The sequence below is a fragment of the Hypanus sabinus genome, chromosome 2, assembly GCF_030144855.1.
Source record: "Hypanus sabinus isolate sHypSab1 chromosome 2, sHypSab1.hap1, whole genome shotgun sequence".
Lineage (NCBI taxonomy): Eukaryota > Metazoa > Chordata > Chondrichthyes > Myliobatiformes > Dasyatidae > Hypanus > Hypanus sabinus.
In genome coordinates, this window is record NC_082707.1 from 81,844,019 (window position 1) to 81,863,961 (window position 19,943).

General features: G+C 47.4%; 1 long non-coding RNA gene across 1 annotated transcript in view; it reads right to left on the reverse strand.

Annotated features, from left to right (window-relative positions):
- Nucleotides 1–4,573: 4,573 nt before the first annotated feature.
- LOC132405081 (uncharacterized) overlaps nt 4,574–19,943 on the reverse strand; it is a 49,086-nt gene continuing 33,716 nt past the window's right edge. The window contains exon 3 of the long non-coding RNA XR_009515746.1: nt 4,574–4,596. This is a non-coding gene — a long non-coding RNA (uncharacterized LOC132405081). The remainder of the gene's footprint in view (nt 4,597–19,943) is intronic.

Here is a 19,943-nt window from a genome sequence, read left to right on the forward strand (position 1 = left end):
AGACCCAAAGAAACCCATGAATAGCATGCTAAAGTGTAATGGTGATGGCACTCTGTAATGAAAGCTGGTTGCTGAAGGTAGATGATTAGTTTAATAGCATAGAATGGAGAAGATATGGGGAAAATAGATGAGAAGGGATTTGTTAAAACAGAGACATCAGGGTCTGCAGCTGATAGCATTACAGACTGTCAAAGATTGCACACAGCATCACGAAGATACTCACCCTCTTCCTGAATGGGTAGCGAATACAAATGAGCTGGCCCCATCAGCAATCAGGCCAGCAATCGGCTGGACAGTTCGGAAGGGGGTACCACTGGAGAGAAGTCCTTGCCATCATTCAAAGAGAGACCATCTCAACCCCTTCCTGTACATCGATGTGAGAGCTTGTAAGCCTCATGCACTTACCTTGCTAGTGCCCCTGGAAGAAGAGTTTTAGCTACCAGAGAATAAGGGGTAAAGATGTGGAATGTGATTAAGCTGTAATCATCCAATCTGGGATTGAGCCAACAGGAATACCAACAAAGCTGCATTTCTATGGACTGTTGTTCAAATTTCTAGAATGATCTCTGTTTAGCATTTTGTAGGTAGTGATGAGGGATGATAGGGTAGATGTAGATGCGCATAAAGTCATTGGGGGGGATTCCAGAGGCAAGGCATTTTTGCTGCCCTATTTGAATAGATCTTCCTTAAGGTTGGTCTTTCCTGGTACAAAATTATTTTTGTCCAAGAGTGCCAAGGGGAAGGACTGTTAGAGTGATTTTTTGGGTAACGCATGTAGCAAATAATTTTAACTGACTTCAACCGCTAACCTTTAGATTTGAATATGCATTGAAGATTAAATTTAAAATGCAACTCTGAACAGTGGGTTTCTAAGAACAATGAACCAAGTTAATTGGAAGACACCATTGTTAATTGGAAGACTGGACAATGCTGATTGAAATTTGTTATTTGTGTGTATTTGAATGTCTCATGTGTGGGTGCAGATGAGGGAGGTGTAAGATTAGTGTCTGGTTCCAAGGAAGCATTGCAAATATGGAATTCTCCTGAATTTTCTTTGATCTTTAGCACATAAAATAAATGTAGTACTGGTTCAAGCAGACCTTCTTCCTCTGAAAGGGTCTCCATTTGATGCCTGCTGTATCTCATTTTATCAAATAAAGAGGCTGTTTCATATCTACCAGTGCTTCTCTCTGGTGAATTCATTCATGTGACAACAAAGCATACAGTACCTGTACACTGTACTGTTCTGAAGTGTGGTGCGTATGTAGCATTGTCCCATTCACTTATATGGAACTGCAACTTTGATTGAAATGTTAAGTGCGTGTAAGTTGGTTCCTTATTTTAAATTATCTTTATTTTTAACTTACATCCTCATCATTCATTACAGCACTCAGAAAATGCTGAAGGAACTCAGCAGGTAACAGCATCTGTAGAACAAAATAAAGCTTTAAGGCTGAGATCTTTCATCAGAGCAACAGTTTCTGCCCAAAATATTGAGTGTTTATTCCAAGCTTTTTTATGCTATGGACCCCGACCATTAACCAAGGGGTCCATGGGCCCAGTTTGGGAGCCCCTGTTTATCCCCTGCCACTGATGCTGCATAACCTACTGAGTTCCTCCAGCATTTTGTGTGTGGTACTCTGGATATCCAGCCTCTGTAGAATCTCTTGTGCTCTTCATCCATCTCTTTATAAAATATCTGGATGATTCATGTGCTCCTCTCATCCTGTCCCTCACATCATCAGGATCAAATCTTGTTTTCATTTCAGAAACTTATTTCCTGATCAGACTCTGGCAGTGCAATATCAATTGGGGAAAAATATTGTGGAGGTATTGAAGGTGACTATGATGCTGCTCGAGGGATTGGTAATAGCAATGCTGATCAGTACCTGGAGAAACTAGAGAGACTTCTTGATGGAGATGTTATTGTCAGAATCTTATGACATGCAGGTGTAACTTGTATGATTCATCATTGCTGGGCTTGGACATGGACTGCGTAATCTTAAGGGATTACTTCCTCCTGTAAACCTTGGAGCAAATTTATAACTTGACTGTATATATATAGTGACTGTTTGTTTTAGCCTCATATGACACCTTCCCTTTTCTCTTCCTCTTGCTGCAGTGGTACAATGAATTGGGGTGTTATCCTCATGATGAATTCACTGCATTAGAATGGTACAATACAGGAACAGACACATTTGCTTACCTTGTCCCTGTCAACCGTGAAGCCCGATTCCATTTGCCCAAGCTAAGATTAGCTTTATTTGTTGCATGCATATTGAAACATACAGTCAAATGGACCAATTGTCTCAATTCAAATCAGTGAGGATTGTGATGGGCAGCCCACAAATGTCGCCAGTGCCAGTAAAGCATGCCCAAAACTTGCTGACGCTAACAGTACATCTTCCTGGGATGTGAGAGGAAACTAGAGCACCTAGAGGAAGCCCACATGATCAAAATCAGAATCAGGTTTATTATCACCAGCATGTGACGTGAAATTTGTTAACCTAGCAACAGCAGTTCAAAGCAATACGTTTTATTTATTTTTTAGCAGAGAAAATAAAAAAAATAATAATAAATTAACAAGGAAATCAATTACTTATATTGAATCGATTAAAAAAATGCACAAAAACAGGAATACTGTATTTTTTTTAAATGAGGTAGTGTCCAAAGATTCAATGTCCATTTAAGAATCAGATGGCAGAACTGTACCTCCTACCTGATGGTAACAGTGAGAAAAAGGCATGCCCTGGGTGCTGGAGATCCTTAATAATAGATGCTGTCTTTCTGAGACACCACTCCCTAAAGATATCCTGTGTACTTGGTAGCCTAGTACCCAAGATGGAGCAGACTAGATTTACAACCTTATGCAGCTTATTTTGGTTCTGTGCAGTAGCCCCTCCATACCAGACAGTGATGCAGCCTGTCAGAATGCTCTGACAGGGAGAACATACAAAAAGCAGCAAGAATTCAACCCCAGTTTTACAGCTGGTGTTGCAAAATGTTACACTAAGCACTAGGCTACCATGCCATCTTGTTGCATTGGGCCCATATCCATCTGCACCATTTCTATCAAAGTATCTGCACAAACACATTTTACACATTGTGATTGTATCTGCCTTCACCTCTTCTGGCAGTCCTGATTAATTGTACTATATACAGCAAACAATAAGAAAGCACAAGTACCTCTCTGCATGACTGTCTCAGAGTGTTCTGCAGATAGCAGAATTGCACTTTGAAGATCCTTCACAACATTTCTCTGGATCCCATTGTTATCTTTATTATGAAATGAACAGTCCACTCTGGGTCGAAAATCTGAGAGATAATTATGTAACTTACAGACCTATGAAATATTTGTGGTAGCTGGATATTCATGAAGAAAGCCAGGACTATCACAAAGATACACCATAAGATCATACAATATAAGAACAGAATTAGCCTATTCAGCCCATTGAGTCTCCGCTAATCTGTCATGATTTTTTTACCCCATTCTCCTGCCTTCTTCCCTTAATCTTTAAAGCATCTACCAATGAAGAACCTATCAACCTGGGCTTTAAATACACCTATAACTTGGTGTACACATCACTCTGCGGCAATGAATTCCCCAGATTCACCACCTTCCAGCTGAAGATGCGTTTCCTCATCTCAGTTTTAAAGGAATGCCCTTTTATTCTGAGGCTGTGACCTCTGATCCCAGCATGCATGTCAAAATGCAGATGCATGAATTCACTGTATTACCGGTTTATCATACGTAATCTCAAAGTTCTGTTACGTATCCCGTAACTGGATAACTCACCAGCAAAGATAGAGAGGTCCGTTGGAGTCTGATGGCACTATTTTCGAACGGTTTTATTCATAAAGGGGGGCACAAAAGTAAGGTTAATGCAAACATTCAGAACATATACATCGGCAAAACTCAATCTAAAACGCGGGTATTGCAATATTCATCATTAAGAAATAATCTCGACTGCTGTCTAGGGGATAATATATTGTCCGTTGCAAATATAAAAGTCACTCAGAAGTCTGCAGGCTTCAGTCTTTTTGGGGAGTCGCTGGGTTTCACGTGTTTCAGAGATTGTGAGGAGAAACAACAAAACTTGCCCGGGTCTTTGACGAAGCAACTCCGTTGAATCAGGGGAGCATTGTTTCCCTGTTATTAGTTCGAAGTCCTTCTCGGTATTATCAGCCACCCGCTCCCCAGGCAGTTACGGAGCGCACGTGGCTTTTGACTGGCTTCCAGCTATCACGGGAGCGTTGAGCGATCGAGTCCTTCTGGTGCGTCTCTCTGGGGTACCGCCTCCTGCAGTCCCCTTTTATCTTGACTTGCAGAGTTGTAGATGTCCATCAAAGTAGGGTGATCCAATCCCCACCCCCACATTGCTCGAGGGTGTCCATATCTGTGGTAGCTGTCACGTAGCAGGGTCATGCCCTCAGCGCAGGTGTCTCTAAGAGCCCTGGCCAAAACCATTACATTGTCTCTCATTTGCCTGGGTCCGAGACCCGAATTAATAGTGCTCTTGCGATTCTCCGGAAGGAGGGGGCTGCTCCCACCCCTTCGGCCCCTCAGAGCTGTGGTACATTCATAACACCTCCCCTCTAAAAAAACGTATTTTACCAGCAGTTAAAAACGGAGTTGTAGAGTCTTACATGATTTTTAATCTAACACAATACCCAAGCTATACAGTTATACACTTAGTTCAGCATCGAGATAAACAATCCGCTAGCACACTATCACTCCCCTTAACGCGCTGTATCTTAATATCGAATTCCTGCAGCATCAGACTCCAGCTCAATAACCTCCTGTTTTTATTTTCCATATTGGCCAGGAATACCAACGGGTTGTGATCGGTTTTCATGGCCGCACCGACCACCGCGGGGGTAGTGTCATTGTACCTTTTCATCATGTTCACGTGAACTAACTGGGTCGGCTTTCGCTGATCGGAGGTTTCAATCACGTAATTCAGTGAGTCTATTTCCTTACACACTGTATATGGTCCTTGAAACCTCGCCTGAAGGGGATGGTTCACTACTGGAAATAGGACCAAAACCTTGTCGCCTACGTTAAACTCTCGTTCTGTCGCTCTCGGGTTATACCACTGGCTCATTTTTTCCTGGGATTCTTTAAGGTTTTCCTTTGCCAAGGCGCTTACTTTATGCAGCCTCTCCCAGAATTTCAGAACATAGTCAATCACGCTGACTTGAACGGTCGGGCTAGACCACGTTTCTCTCAGGAGGGTTAGAGGGCCCCTGGGTCTGTGACCGAAAACGAGCTCAAACGGACTGAACCCCAGTGAGCACTGGACTGTATCCCTGACGGCAAATAACAGAAGGGGTAAAGCCTCATCCCAGTCTCAAACGTTCTCCTGACAATAAGTTTTAAGCATGGTCTTTAGTGTAGCGTGGAACCTTTCCAACGCCCCTTGGGATTCCAGGTGGTACGCGGAGGCTAGAATTTGTTTGACCCCTAGCTGGGTCATCATCTGCCGAAATGCGTTAGATGTGAAGGTACTCCCCTGATCCGATTGTATCTCCTTAGGCAGCCCCACTGTGGTAAAGAATTTGATGAGGGCCCTCACCACCGCAGCGGTCCTAATATTACCTAGAGGCACAGCCTCTGGAAATCATGTAGCGGCACACATCATGGTCATGATATACTGCCGCCCCCTCGCAGTTTTAGGTAGGGGTCCCACAAAATCCACAATGATTCGGGAGAAGGGCTTCTCGCACGCAGGGATGGGTCGGAGGGGTGCCTTAGGGATAACTTGGTTCGGCTTACCCATCATTTGGCAGGTATGACACCTTTTACAATATTCAGTAATCTCTTTTCTCAGGTTTGGCCAATAGAACTCTCTTTGAACCCGATCCACTGTCTTCGTTATTCCCAAATGCCCACCTAACGGTCCCTTATGAGCTAAGTTCAGAATTTCATCCCAATACGCTTTCGGGACTACTATCTGATGTACCACCGCCCAGTCCTCATCGACCGACACCTTGGGGGGCCTCCACTTCCTCATCAACACACCCTCCTTCAGGTAGTAACCTTCGGGCTCGGTTTCAACCTCGGTCTCTGTGGTGAACTATGTGCCTGTCTGGACACGCCCCCTGCTGACTGCTCCTGTGGCTCCTCCCACAGGCCCCTGTATAAAGGCGATCTGAGGCCTGACGCTCGGCCTCAGTCTCCAGGATGTAATATGATGGTCACTCACTTCTGGTTCCTTCTTCCAGTCAATAAAAGCTGATATCTCGCCTTACGTCTCAGAGTGAGTTATTGATGGTGCATCAATTTTATTGACTGGAAGAAGTTTTAAAACATGGAAACCGTTTTACGTCCGGAAAGGTTGGATTTGGACCCTCAAGACCCTGAAGCAGCTCTTGCTTTTGAACACTGGCTTGCATTCTTCCAATCGTACTTGGAGGAGGTTCGTGCAACTGAACCCGCCGTTATGCATAGAATTCTACTCTCGAGGGTCACCCCCAAAGTTTACTCCATTATCCGGGACCTGCCGACCTACAATGGGGCATTGGACGCCCTCAAAAGACAGTACCTGCGGCCGGTGAACACCGTTTACGCAAGACATCGTTTAGCTACCCGGCAACAGCGGCCTGGAGAATCGAGCGCCGAGTTTCTCCGAGCACTACAGACACTCGTCCGAACTTGTGACTGCAAGACGCTCACGGCAGAACAGCATGCGGAGCTGCTGGTGCGAGATGCCTTTGTGACGGGACTGAGGTCAGTGTACATGCGCCAGTGACTGCTGGAAAACGCCGATCTGACCTTACGCTCGGCAATCGAGACAGCCAACACTCTGGAAGCTGCTCTGCACAATGCTGATGCTGTCCAGTCGTGCGATTCCCCGCCGGTTCTGTGGACACCTCAGACCCCGCCACCGGCGGCTCCTGGGAGCGAATTCGCCAACTCTGCTGCCAGTTGTGATTCCACAAGCTCCCCGAACCTGACCACGGCTGCAGCCCGTCAGAAGCCCGTGCTTTGTTATTTCTGTGGACTCAAAAAGCACTCCTGACAACGCTGTCCAGCGCGAGAAGCGACCTGCTCTAGCTGCGGAAAGCGGGGCCATTTCGCCAAGGTCTGTAAGTCTAAGCTACGAGCGGAGTGCAGCGCTGCAGGTGAGACGTGGGGGTCGCCATCTTGCATGCCCGGATGTGGGCGGCCATCTTTGTCGGCGTCAGCACGCCCCGCCCCTGACCCTCCGATGCTTACCGGGTACCCCGACGGCGAGTCAACTCTGGCCACTGTAACTCTCAACCAAGGCGCCCCACACCAACTTGCAAGGTCCATGATGGACATCCTGGTGGAGGGGCACAGGACTAGATGCCTGTTTGACACGGGCAGCTCTGGGAGTTTTATTCACCCGGACACAGTGCAACGCTGCGGACTCGCAACACGGCCGGTAAGTCGGAGGATCAATTTGGCTTCTGGGTCGCATTCCGCAGACATCCGGGCGGGTTGTGTAGCGACATTGGTGGTTCAAGGCACAGAATATCGGAACTTTGAGCTGCTGGTCATGCCTAAACTGTGCGCGCCTCTGCTATCGGGGCTGGACTTCCAGAGCCATCTCGAAAGTGTGACTATGGTATATGACGGGCCCCTCCCACCACTCACTGTCAGGAATCCTCAGTTTTGTGGGACTTCATCACTACTGACCACACACACACAGCGACACACACATCCCATCCAGCACCATGCCGACAGCTGCGCTACCGACACCACTTGCAGCCTCTCCACCCTCAAGATCCCTCCCCCACCGCTGTTCGCCAACCTGACCCCTGACTGTAAGCCTGTGGCAACTAAAAGCAGGAGGTACAACGCAGGGGACAGGGCCTTCATTCAGTCAGAGGTGCAGCGGCTGCTCAGGGAGGGGATCATTGAGCCAAGCACAAGTCCTTGGATGGCCCAGGTGGTTGTTGTTCACACGGGGCAGAAAAATAGGATGGTTGTGGACTATAATCAAACCATCAATTGGTTCACACAGCCTGACCCGTACCTCCTACCCCGCATCGCGGATATGGTCAACCAGATAGCTCAGTACAAGGTGTACTCGACAATAGATCTGAAATCTGCTTATCACCAGCTCCCCATCCGCCCAGAGGACCGCCCCTACACTGCATTCGAGGCAGGCGGCAGGCTCTATCACTTCCTGAACGTCCCCTTCGGTGTCACGAATGGTGTCTCTGTCTTCCAGAGTGAAATGGACCAGATGGTGGACCAGTACCAACTGCAGGCCATATTTCCCTATCTGGATAACATCACCATCTGTGGTCTCGACTGGCCGGATCACAACGCCAACCTCCAATGATTTTTCCAAGTGGCCAAAGCCCTGAACCTTACTTAGAACAGGGACAAGTGTGTGTTCAGAACCACCCGACTCGCTATCCTTGGGTATGTCGTGGAAAACGGGGTTATTGGCCCTGATCCCGACCGTATGCGCCCCCTGATAGAACACTCTCTTCCCACCACTCTCAAAGCCCTCAGACGGTGCCTGGGTTTTTTTTTCCTATTACGCCCAATGGGTCCCCCATTATGCAGACAAGGCACTACCCCTGGTCAAGTCTACCACGTTTCCCCTCTCTGCCGAGGCCCGCGTGGCCTTCAGCTGCATTAAAGGGGACATTGCCAAAGCTACGATGCATGCGGTGGATGAGACCGTTCCCTTCCAAGTGGAGTGTGACGCCTCCGATTTCGCTCTGGCTGCTACCCTCAATCAGGAAGGCAGGCCAGTAGCATTCTTTTCTCGCACCCTCCAAGGCTCTGGAATTCGGCACTCCGCGGTGGAGAAAGAAGCCAGGCCATAGTGGAAGCTATTAGGCACTGGAGGCACTATCTTGCTGGCAAAAGGTTCACCTTGCTGACCGACCAGCGCTCAGTTGCGTTCATGTTCAGCAACCAACAGCGGGGCAAATCAAAAATGATAAGATTTTGCGATGGAGAATAGAACTCTCCACCTATAACTATGATATCCTGTACCGGCCTGGCCTGGCCTGGCCTGGCCTCCTGATGCCCTATCCTGGGGAGCGTGTGCTAGCACACAGCTCGACCAGCTGTACGCCCTTCATGCACAACTTTGCCATCCGGGGGTCACCCGATTTTACCATTTTGTGAAAGATCGGAACCTGCCGTACTCCCTGGAGGGCATCAGGACAATGACCAGGGACTGCCAAATTTGCACTGAGTGCAAACCGCACTTCTACCGTCCTGACACGGCGCAACTTGTCAAGGCCACCCGCCCTTTTGAGCGACTGAGTGTTGACTTTAAGGGCCCCCTTCCCTCCACCGACTGCAATGTCTACTTTCTCAATGTTATCGACGAGTACTCACGGTTCCCCTTTGCCATCCCCTGCCCCGACACCACTGCCACGTCCGTCATAAAAGTCCTGCGCCAGCTCTTCACTCTGTTTGGGTATCCCTGCTATATCCACAGTGATAAAGGGTCCTCATTTATGAGTGACGAGCTGTGCCAGTACCTGCTAGCTAGGGGCATTGCTACTAGTCGGACCACGAGTTATAATCCCCGGGGTAATGGACAGGTGGAGCGGGAGAATGCCACGGTGTGGAAGGCCACACTTTTAGCCCTTAAGTCAAAAGGGTTGCCGGTCTCTCGATGGCAGGAGGTCCTCCCTGAGGTACTGCAATCTATCCGCTCTCTGTTATGTATGTCCTCCAATGCCACCCCTCATGAACGCCTATTCTCTTTTCCCAGGAAGTCTGTCACTGGGACCACCCTACCAGTTTGGCTGACGTCCCCGGGGCCAGTGCTGCTCCTGAAACATGTGAGGAGCAATAAATACTCCCCGCTGGTCGAGAGGGTTCACCTTCTACATGCGAACCCCCAGTATGCCTACGTGGTCTTACCTGATGGGCGGGAGGACACGGTCTCCATCCGCGACCTGGCACCCGCAGGTGCAGCAGACCACTACCCTGAAGACTCTCCGGTAACTATGAACCCTGCACCTGAGGTGACACCGTGCTCACCAGGCCCTACACAGACTTCTCACGACACTTATAGCTCACCAGGCCCTACTCAGACTCCTCACGACACTTATATACCGGGCGTTTCGTACGCATTTACACTAAGCACTAGGCTACCATGCCATCTTGTTGCATTGGACCCATATCCATCTGCACCATTTCTATCAAAGTATCTGCACAAACACATTTTACACATTGTGATTGTATCTGCCTTCACCTCTTCTGGCAGTCCTGATTAATTGTACTATATACAGCAAACAATAAGAAAGCACAAGTACCTCTCTGCATGACTGTCTCAGAGTGTTCTGCAGATAGCAGAATTGCACTTTGAAGATCCTTCACAACATTTCTCTGGATCCCATTGTTATCTTTATTATGAAATGAACAGTCCACTCTGGGTCGAAAATCTGAGAGATAATTATGTAACTTACAGACCTATGAAATATTTGTGGTAGCTGGATATTCATGAAGAAAGCCAGGACTATCACAAAGATACACCATAAGATCATACAATATAAGAACAGAATTAGCCTATTCAGCCCATTGAGTCTCCGCTAATCTGTCATGATTTTTTTACCCCATTCTCCTGCCTTCTTCCCTTAATCTTTAAAGCATCTACCAATGAAGAACCTATCAACCTGGGCTTTAAATACACCTATAACTTGGTGTACACATCACTCTGTGGCAATGAATTCCCCAGATTCACCACCTTCCAGCTGAAGATGCGTTTCCTCATCTCAGTTTTAAAGGAATGCCCTTTTATTCTGAGGCTGTGACCTCTGATCCCAGCATGCATGTCAAAATGCAGATGCATGAATTCACTGTATTACCGGTTTATCATACGTAATCTCAAAGTTCTGTTACGTATCCCGTAACTGGATAACTCACCAGCAAAGATAGAGAGGTCCGTTGGAGTCTGATGGCACTATTTTCGAACGGTTTTATTCATAAAGGGGGGCACAAAAGTAAGGTTAATGCAAACATTCAGAACATATACATCGGCAAAACTCAATCTAAAACGCGGGTATTGCAATATTCATCATTAAGAAATAATCTCGACTGTTGTCTAGGGGATAATATATTGTCCTTTGGAAATATAAAAATCACTCAGAAGTCTGCAGGCTTCAGTCTTTTTGGGGAGTCGCTGGGTTTCACGTTTTTCAGAGAGTGTGAGGAGAAACGTCAAAACTTGCCCGGGTCTTTGACGAAGCAACTCCGTTGAATCAGGGGAGCGTTGTTTCCCTGTTATTAGTTTGAAGTCTTTCTCAGTATTATCAGCCACCCGCTCCCCAGGCAGAGAAGTTACGGAGCGCATGTGGCTTTTGACTGGCTTCCAGCTCTCACGGGAGCATTGAGCGATCGAGTCCTTCTGGTGCGTCTCTCTGGGGTACCGCCTCCTGCAGTCCCCTTTTATCTTGACTTGCAGAATTGTAGATGTCCATCAAAGTAGGGTGATGCAATCCCCACCCCCACATTGTCCGAGGGTGTCCACATCCGTGGTAGCTGTCACGTGGCAGGGTCATGGCCTCAGCGCAGGTGTGTCTAAGAGCCCTGGCCAAAACCATTACATTGTCTCTCATTTGCCTGGGTCTGAGACCCGAATTAATAGTGCTCTTGCAATTCTCCGGAAGGAGGGGGCTGCTCCCGCCCCTTCAGCCCCTCAGAGCTGTGGTACATTCATAACAGTTCAAAGTAAATTTGCATTCAAAGTACCCATATATCAATGTATGCTACCCTGAGATTCATTTTCTTGTGGGCCTCAGTAAATAATGATGTTATTTTAAGGTGATGAAGAGGTACAGATTCAAAGTATGACATACATGCATATTCTATCATTTAAAAACTTTTGTGGTTCTGTAGTCTGGACAAATCTACATGTCCGTACTCCCTGCTGTCCCTGCACAAAAAGGAGGAGATGAATTATCCACTGCTTGTGCGGAGACCATCACTGTTAACTCATTCTCAAGAGAAGACTCCTGAGAATAGTGCCTCCTACCCAAAGGTTTATGTGCCATAATTTTTCAGCCTCTACAAAGGAGACCTATTTATCCTTTCCCCTTTGTTCCTAATTATCTTGGAGATACGGCAGGACTATAATTGTGTCAACTATTTTAAACTTGAATACAGTTGGCTTCATTGGTGGAATGTGCCTGGCAGTCCCAAGTTTACACTACCCAAATTTCCGTATTTCTGATGACAAAGAGCTCCAATGTTAAGAAAAGTAAATTTTGATCATTTTACAATCCTGGATGCAGTCTCATTGCCACTGTTAAAATCTGATTTCCTATATTGGTCCAGAATGGATAATTGAATACAACTCATGTTCCAAATAAATTGTGGAATGATTAAAAGGAAAGACAGAAATGTTATAAGGACATAAGCATTAATATTTTATTCATAGAGATTTCTGGGGAGAGAGAAATGGAACTAATTTAAATTATATAAACACATTTTTAGCTTATTGTAAATATTTTATATCTGAAGATTCTGCTAAGAAACAGCTGCTGTTTCTTTTTTTGCTGTCAGTGACCATTCTTCAATAAGGACCCAGAAGTGGCACTGAGAATTGGAAGGAGTGCAGGAGGTGCGACAGGGGCTGCCCCCTCTCACATCTGAGCTGAGGGAGGTACATCCTTGACACTTGCTCTCCATCCACCATATTACCAAAGGCGAACAGGATTCTGAAAGTTGCCTCCAGTGTGCAAGAGAGTGGTAGAATCTGAGGGGAGGGGGAGGTTGATGAGAAAGTGGGGAGAATTTAATGGAAATAGAGTGAATTGATGCTTGATGGTTAGCAGGAACTTGATGGGCTAATAAACCTGCTTCCATGCTGTGAGACTCTCCTGCTGCCTCTATGATACTGTTCCTCCTTACTGGATTAGTATGTTGAACTGAGGGTCAGTACATATGAACGAGAAAGCGTCAGTATGCAAGAGAGTGAGTGGAAACTGGGACTCACTGAAGTCTGAAATTTCAGGCCTTAGAAATACAGGAGACAGCTGGCCATTGTATAAGGATCAATGGTATATTTTTATGCTCTGCATGTGATGCACCATCAATAACTCACACTGAGACGTAAGGCGAGATATCGGCTTTTATTGACTGGAAGAAGGAACCAGGAGTGAGTGTCCATCATACTATGTCCTGGAGACTGAGGCCGAGCGTCAGGCCTCAGATCGCCTTTATACAGGGGCCTGTGGGAGGAGCCACAGGAGCAGTCAGCAGGGGGCGTGTTCAGACAGGCACATAGTTCACCACATTCACCCCCCCTTTGTTTGAAAGAGTCCCCATGTGGCGAAGTTTCTTACAAGTCAAGTCTATCAGGTGGTCGAATCTGTCTCTGCGATCTACGTAGCACCGGCTGTGATCGCATGGATGCCGGCGACATTGGTGATTGCACAGGGGACGGAGGTTGTGCTTGTTCCTGCCCACTAGGCGCCAGTGATCCCTCACGCATGTGTGAGGCGCCTGGTATAAATGCGTACGAAACGCCCGGTATACAAGTGTCGTGAGGAGTCTGTGTAGGGCCTGGTGAGTACGGTGTCACCTCTGGTGCAGGGTTCATAGTTACCGGAGAGCCTTCAGGGTAGTGGTCTGCTGCACCTGCGGGTGCCAGGTCACGGATGGAGACCGTGTCCTCCCGCCCATCAGGTAAGACCACGTAAGCATACTGGGGGTTCGTATGTAGAAGGTGAACCCTCTCTACCAGCGGGGAATATTTATTGCTCCTCACATGTTTCCGGAGCAGCACTGGCCCCGGGGACGTCAGCCAAACTGGTAGGGTGGTCCCAGTGACAGACTTCCTGGGAAAAGAGAATAGGCGTTCGTGAGGGGTGGCATTGGTGGATGTACATAACAGAGAGCGGATAGAGTGCAATGCCTCAGGGAGGACCTCCTGCCATCGAGAGACCAGCAACCCTTTTGACTTAAGGGCTAAAAGTGTGGCCTTCCACACTGTGGCATTCTCCCGCTCCACCTGGCCATTACCCCGGGGATTATAACTCGTGGTCCGACTGGTAGCAATGCCCCTAGCTAGCAAGTACTGGCGCAGCTCCTCACTCATAAAGGAGGACCCTCTATCGCTGTGGATATAGCAGGGATACCCGAACAGAGTGAAGAGCTGATGCAGGGCTTTTATGACGGACGTGGCAGTGGTGTCGGGGCAGGGGATGGCAAAGGGGAACTTTGAGTACTCGTGAGTACTCATCGATAACACTGAGAAAATAGACATTGCGGTCAGTGGAGGGAAGGGGGCCCTTAAAGTCAACACTCAGTCGTTCAAAAGGGCGGGTGGCCTTGACAAGTTGTGCCGTGTCAGGACGGTAAAAGTGCGGTTTGCACTCAGCGCAAATTTGGCAGTCCCTGGTCATTGTCCTGATGTCCTCCAGGGAGTATGGCAGGTTCCGAGCTTTCACAGAATGGTAAAATCGGGTGACCCCCGGATGGCAAAGTTGTGCATGAAGGGTGTACAGCTGGTCGAGCTGTGTGCTAGCACATGTTCCCCGGGATAGGGCATCAGGGGGCTCATTGAGTCTGCCAGGCCGGTACAGGATATCATAGGTGTAGGTGGAGAGTTCTATTCTCCACCGCAAAATCTTATCATTTTTGATTTTGCCCCGCTGTTGGTTGCTGAACAGGAACGCAACCGAGCGCTGGTCGGTCAGCAAGGTGAACCTTTTGCCAGCAAGATAGTGCCTCCAGTGCCTAACAGCCTCCACTATGGCCTGGGCTTCTTTCTCCACCTCGGAGTGCCGAATTTCGGAGCCTTGGAGGGCGCGAGAAAAGAATGCTACTGGTCTGCCTTCCTGATTGAGGGTAGCAGCCAGAGCAAAATCGGAGGCATCACACTCCACTTGGAAGGGAGCGGTCTCGTCCACAGCATGCATCGTAGCTTTGGCAATGTCCTCTTTAATGCAGCTGAAGGCTGCGCAGGCCTCAGCAGAGAGGGGAAACGAGGTAGACTTGACCAGGGGGTGTGCCTTGTCTGTGTAATGGGGGACCCATTGGGCGTAATAGGAAAAAAAACCCAGGCACCGTCTGAGGGCCTTGAGAGTGGTGGGAAGAGGAAGTTCTAACAGGGGGCGCATACGTTCGGGATCAGGGCCAATAACCCCGTTTTCCATGACATACCCAAGTATAGCAAGGCGGGTGGTTCCAAACACACACTTGTCCCTGTCATAAGTAAGGTTCAGAGCTGCGGCCACTTGGAGAAATCGTTGGAGGTTGGCGTCGTGATCAGGCCTGTCGTGACCACAGATGGTGATGTTATCCAGATAGGGAAATGTGGCCTGCAGTTGGTACTGGTCCACCATCCGGTCCATTTCCCTCTGGAAGACAGAGACACCATTCGTGACACCGAAAGGGACGCGCAGGAAGTGATAGAGCCTGCTGCCCGCCTCGAAGGCGGTGTAGGGGCGGTCCTCTGGGCAGATGGGGAGCTGGTGATAAGCGGATTTCAGATCTATTGTCGAGTACACCTTGTACTGAGCAATCTGGTTGACCATATCCGTGATGCGGGGTAGGGGGTATGCGTCAAGCTGCGTAAACCTATTGATGGTTTGACTATAGTCCACCACCATCCTATTTTTCTGCCCAGTCCGAACAACAACCACCTGGGACCGCCAAGGGCTTGTGCTTGGCTCAATGATCCCCTCCCTGAGCAGCCGCTGCACCTCCGACTGAATGAAGGCCCTGTCCCCCGCGCTGTACCTCCTGCTTTTAGTTGCCACAGGCTTACAGTCAGGGGTCAGGTTGGCGAACAGCGGTGGGGGAGGGACCTTGAGAGTGGAGAGGCTGCAAGTGGTGTCGGTAGCGCAGCTGTCGGCCTGGTTCTGGATGGGATGTGTGTGCCCGTGTGTGTGTGTGGTCAGTAGCGGGGTATGTGAAGAAGTCCCACAAAACTGAGGATTCCTGACAGTGAGTGGTGGGAGGGGCCCGTCATATACCATAGTCACACTTTCGAGACGGCTCTGGAAGTCCAGCCCCAATAGCACAGGTGCGCACAGTTTAGGCATGACCAGCAGCTCAAAGTTCCGATATTCTGTGCCTTGCACCACCAATGTCGCTACACAACCCGCCCAGATGTCTGTGGACTGCGACCCAGAAGCCAAATGGAACCTCTGACTTACCGGCCGCGTTCTGAGTGATGCACCATCAATAACTCACTCTGAGACGTAAGGCGAGATATCAGCTTTTATTGACTGGAAGAAGGAACCAGAAGTGAGTGACCATCATATTACATCCTGGAGACTGAGGCCGAGTGTCAGGCCTCAGATTGCCTTTATACAGGGGCCTGTGGGAGGAGCCACAGGAGCAGTCAGCAGGGGGCGTGTCCAGACAGGCACATAGTTCACCACAGCGAGTCCGCAGCGTTGCACTGTGTCCGGGTGAATAAAACTCCCAGTGCTGCCCGTGTCAAACAGGCATCTAGTCCTGTGCCCCTCCACCCGGATGTCCATCATGGACCTTGCAAGCTGGTGTGGGGCGCTTTGGTCAAGAGTTACAGTGGCCAGAGACTCGGTAAGCATCGGAGGGTCGGGGGCGGGGCGTGCTGACATCGACAAAGATGGCCGCCCACATCTGGGCATGCAAGATGGCGGCCCCCATGTTTCACCTGCAGCGCTGCACTCCGCTCGAGGTTGAGACTTACAGACCTTGGCGAAATGGCCCCGCTTTCCGCAGCTGGAGCAGGTCGCTTCTCGCGCTGGACAGCATTGTCGAGGGTGTTTTTTATGGCCGCAGAAATAACACACGGGCTTCTGACGGGCCACAGCCGTGGTCTGGGTCGGGGAGCTCGTGAAATCGCGACTGGCAGCGGCGTTGGCGAATTCGCTCCCGGGAGCCGGCGGTGGCGGGGTCTGAGGTGTCCACGGAACCGGCGGGGAATCGCGTGACTGGACAGCGTCAGCATTATGCAAAGCAGCTTCTAGAGCGTTGGCCTTCTCGATCGCCGAGCGTAAGGTAAGGTCGGCATTTTCCAGCAGCCGCTGGCGCATGTACACTGACCTCAGTCCCGTCACGAAGGCGTCTCGCACCAGCAGCTCCACATGCTGTTCTGCCGTGAGCGTCTTGCAGTCGCAAGGTCGGACGAGTGTCTGTAGTGCTCGGAGAAACTCAGTGCACGATTCGCCAGGCCGCTGTTGCCGGGTAGCTAAACGATGTCTTGCATAGACGGTGTTCACCGGCCGCAGGTACTGTCTTTTGAGGGCGTCCAGTGCCCCATCGTAGGTCGGCAGGTCCCGGATAATGGAGTAAACTTTGGGGGTGACCCTCGAGAGTAGGATTCTGTGCATAACGGCGGGTTCAGTTGCACGAACCTCCTCCAAGTACGATTGGAAGCATGCAAGCCAATGTTCAAAAGCGAGAGCTGCGTCAGGGTCTTGAGGGTCCAAATCCAACCTTTCCGGACGCAAAACGGTTTCCATGTTTTAAAACTTCCAGTCAATAAAATTGATGCACCATCAATAACTCACACTGAGACGTAAGGCGAGATATCGGCTTTTATTGACTGGAAGAAGGAACCAGGAGTGAGTGTCCATCATACTATGACCTGGAGACTGAGGCCGAGCGTCAGGCCTCAGATCGCCTTTATACAGGGGCCTGTGGGAGGAGCCACAGGAGCAGTCAGCAGGGGGCGTGTCCAGACAGGCACATAGTTCACCACATTATGCTTCGTGCATGTGTGAATTTTATGCAATGGGACAATGTGATTGAAAGCAACATTATGCACGATGCACATGTTCAGTTTTGCTTAATGGACTTTATGTTCCAACTGAATCATATGTTATATATAAATGTGCTATGTGATTAAATTTCTGGGCAATTAAATATTGCCATATTTTCAAGTTGAGTTCTAAATTGCTGTTCAGAACATTTACTAGTGAATTGAAGATTAAGCCTTACTTTCTTCTCAGCAGAACGTTAGGAAAGAACAAATCCTTCAGGACTAAAATTCTACCAGTATTATCATTTGTGCATCAGGGAAAATTGCTCTTTGTTTAGCATCACTGTTCTGAAACCCAGTCTTCACATTTGGTGTTGATTTTGTTTCCTTTCTTGTTCTTGGCAATGCAACGTGGTTTCAAATAAACAAACTTTATCTGGCATCCTATATGATGTAAATCTGCCAGTGTTAGCATAACCTTCTCAATATGTCTTGATTTCAGTGAGGCACAGTGATATGGGAAGGTGCATCGAGTTTATACAGAAGATATAACTGTCATAGGTCTCACCATTTGACATTTCACAAAAGCATTTAGTTGAATGAAAATCATCTATGAAGAGCTGTGCAAAGACATAGAAAAACACTGGATCCAGACCAAAAAAGCATATTGTGCATTGTCTGTTTTGTAGGAATAATCTTAATAATTAGTTTCCACAATTCATTTTTTTTCTTTGCAAAATCTTCAGGGTGGGGCCTCCCTGTACTAATTTTTCAATTTTTCATATCTCATAGAATAAGGCCATTTGGCCCATCAAGTGTAATCCAGCTTTTAGAGGAATGTTATCTTATGGTCTTATTTCTCTGCAATTTATTGATCCTCATATTCTAAGTTCATTTATTGCCCTAGGCATACCATGGAATTAGATTTTTTGCTAATTATAAACTTGGCAAACATAAAGTACCATAAACTTAAACTAATATATATTATCCATAACTCACATGACAGAATAAACATAATGACATCAGTGCAAGTTGAGAGAGTGACAATATAGTCCGAGACTGTGTTAAGCTTTTTAAACTTGGTTTCAGCTCCGCTTTGACCTTAAGAGGACTGATTTTGCCCTTTGCAATCTTTTTGCTCTTAATATAGCCCTTGAGAAGTCCTTGAGATTCTCCTTCACCTTGTCAGCCTCATGCCGCTTTTCAGCTCTCCTGATTTCCTTCTTAAGTTTTCTCTTGCATGTCTTATACTCCTCATGTACCTCATTTGTTCCTTGCTGTCTATACCTGCTATACATCTCCTTCTTCTTCTTAACCAGGGCCACAATTCAGCGTGATGAATAGCTTATCTCTCTGTCATTAGAGAAGTATGAATCCCATTGCATAAATACACCTTGGTTTGGTCAGTACAACACAGAAAAGAAATATGGGAAAGAAATATCATGGGCTTTTTTTCAGGAAAATGCAACTATAGAAAACCAAATTTAGAAGTTATTCATTAATTGTCTGCTTTCTATTGGAGCTGTCAAAACCTCCAGGTTTTTTTCTATTTTCTCTGCTTTCAGAATGGTCTCTCCATTGATCTTCAGACAGGGAAAACTCATGAAGATTTTTTTAACCAGATATTATCCACTGTTATTTGGTAAACACCATTACCAGGGTTTCTGTTGACCTTCTTAATTGAAGAAATTTTAGCTCAAGGGATTTAAAATCTAATCCCTTAGAAATGTTATGGATTATTCACATTGCATCCATTCTTTTGGTTTTGGCATCTACTTTGGTTTCAATCTTTTTGTAAATTTAACCACATCAGTGCTATTGAAAATTCTCACCATCTCAGATTTCAGTACAAATCGAGTGTTTTTGAAAGGATCACCCTTTGATGGTCGGACCTTGTTATGGTAACATCTGGTACAATCCTCGTAAAGCCATCTTTTGGTTCATGAGCTTTCCAGTGAGGTTTCTCATTTAGTTACAATACTTTTGTCTTCTTTACTATAAGTATGCTAAATTTTGGCATTCCTGATTCACTGCAGCTAGTTGCTCCTTGAACCAGTTAGCATGGAAAATGGAACAATGCTATCTGCCTTATTTTAAAAGTTTACAGTCATATATCAGTGTTAATCAGTGATTGGATGCTTCCTCTGCATTTTCTAATTTTAAGTCCTTCTTTAGACACTTGAACATATAATTCAGGCCGACAAACAATTATTGTGGGAGTACTGTACTGTTGGAGTTACTCTGTTCACATGAGGCATTAAGACACTGTATTACTTTTCATATATGTAAACATTC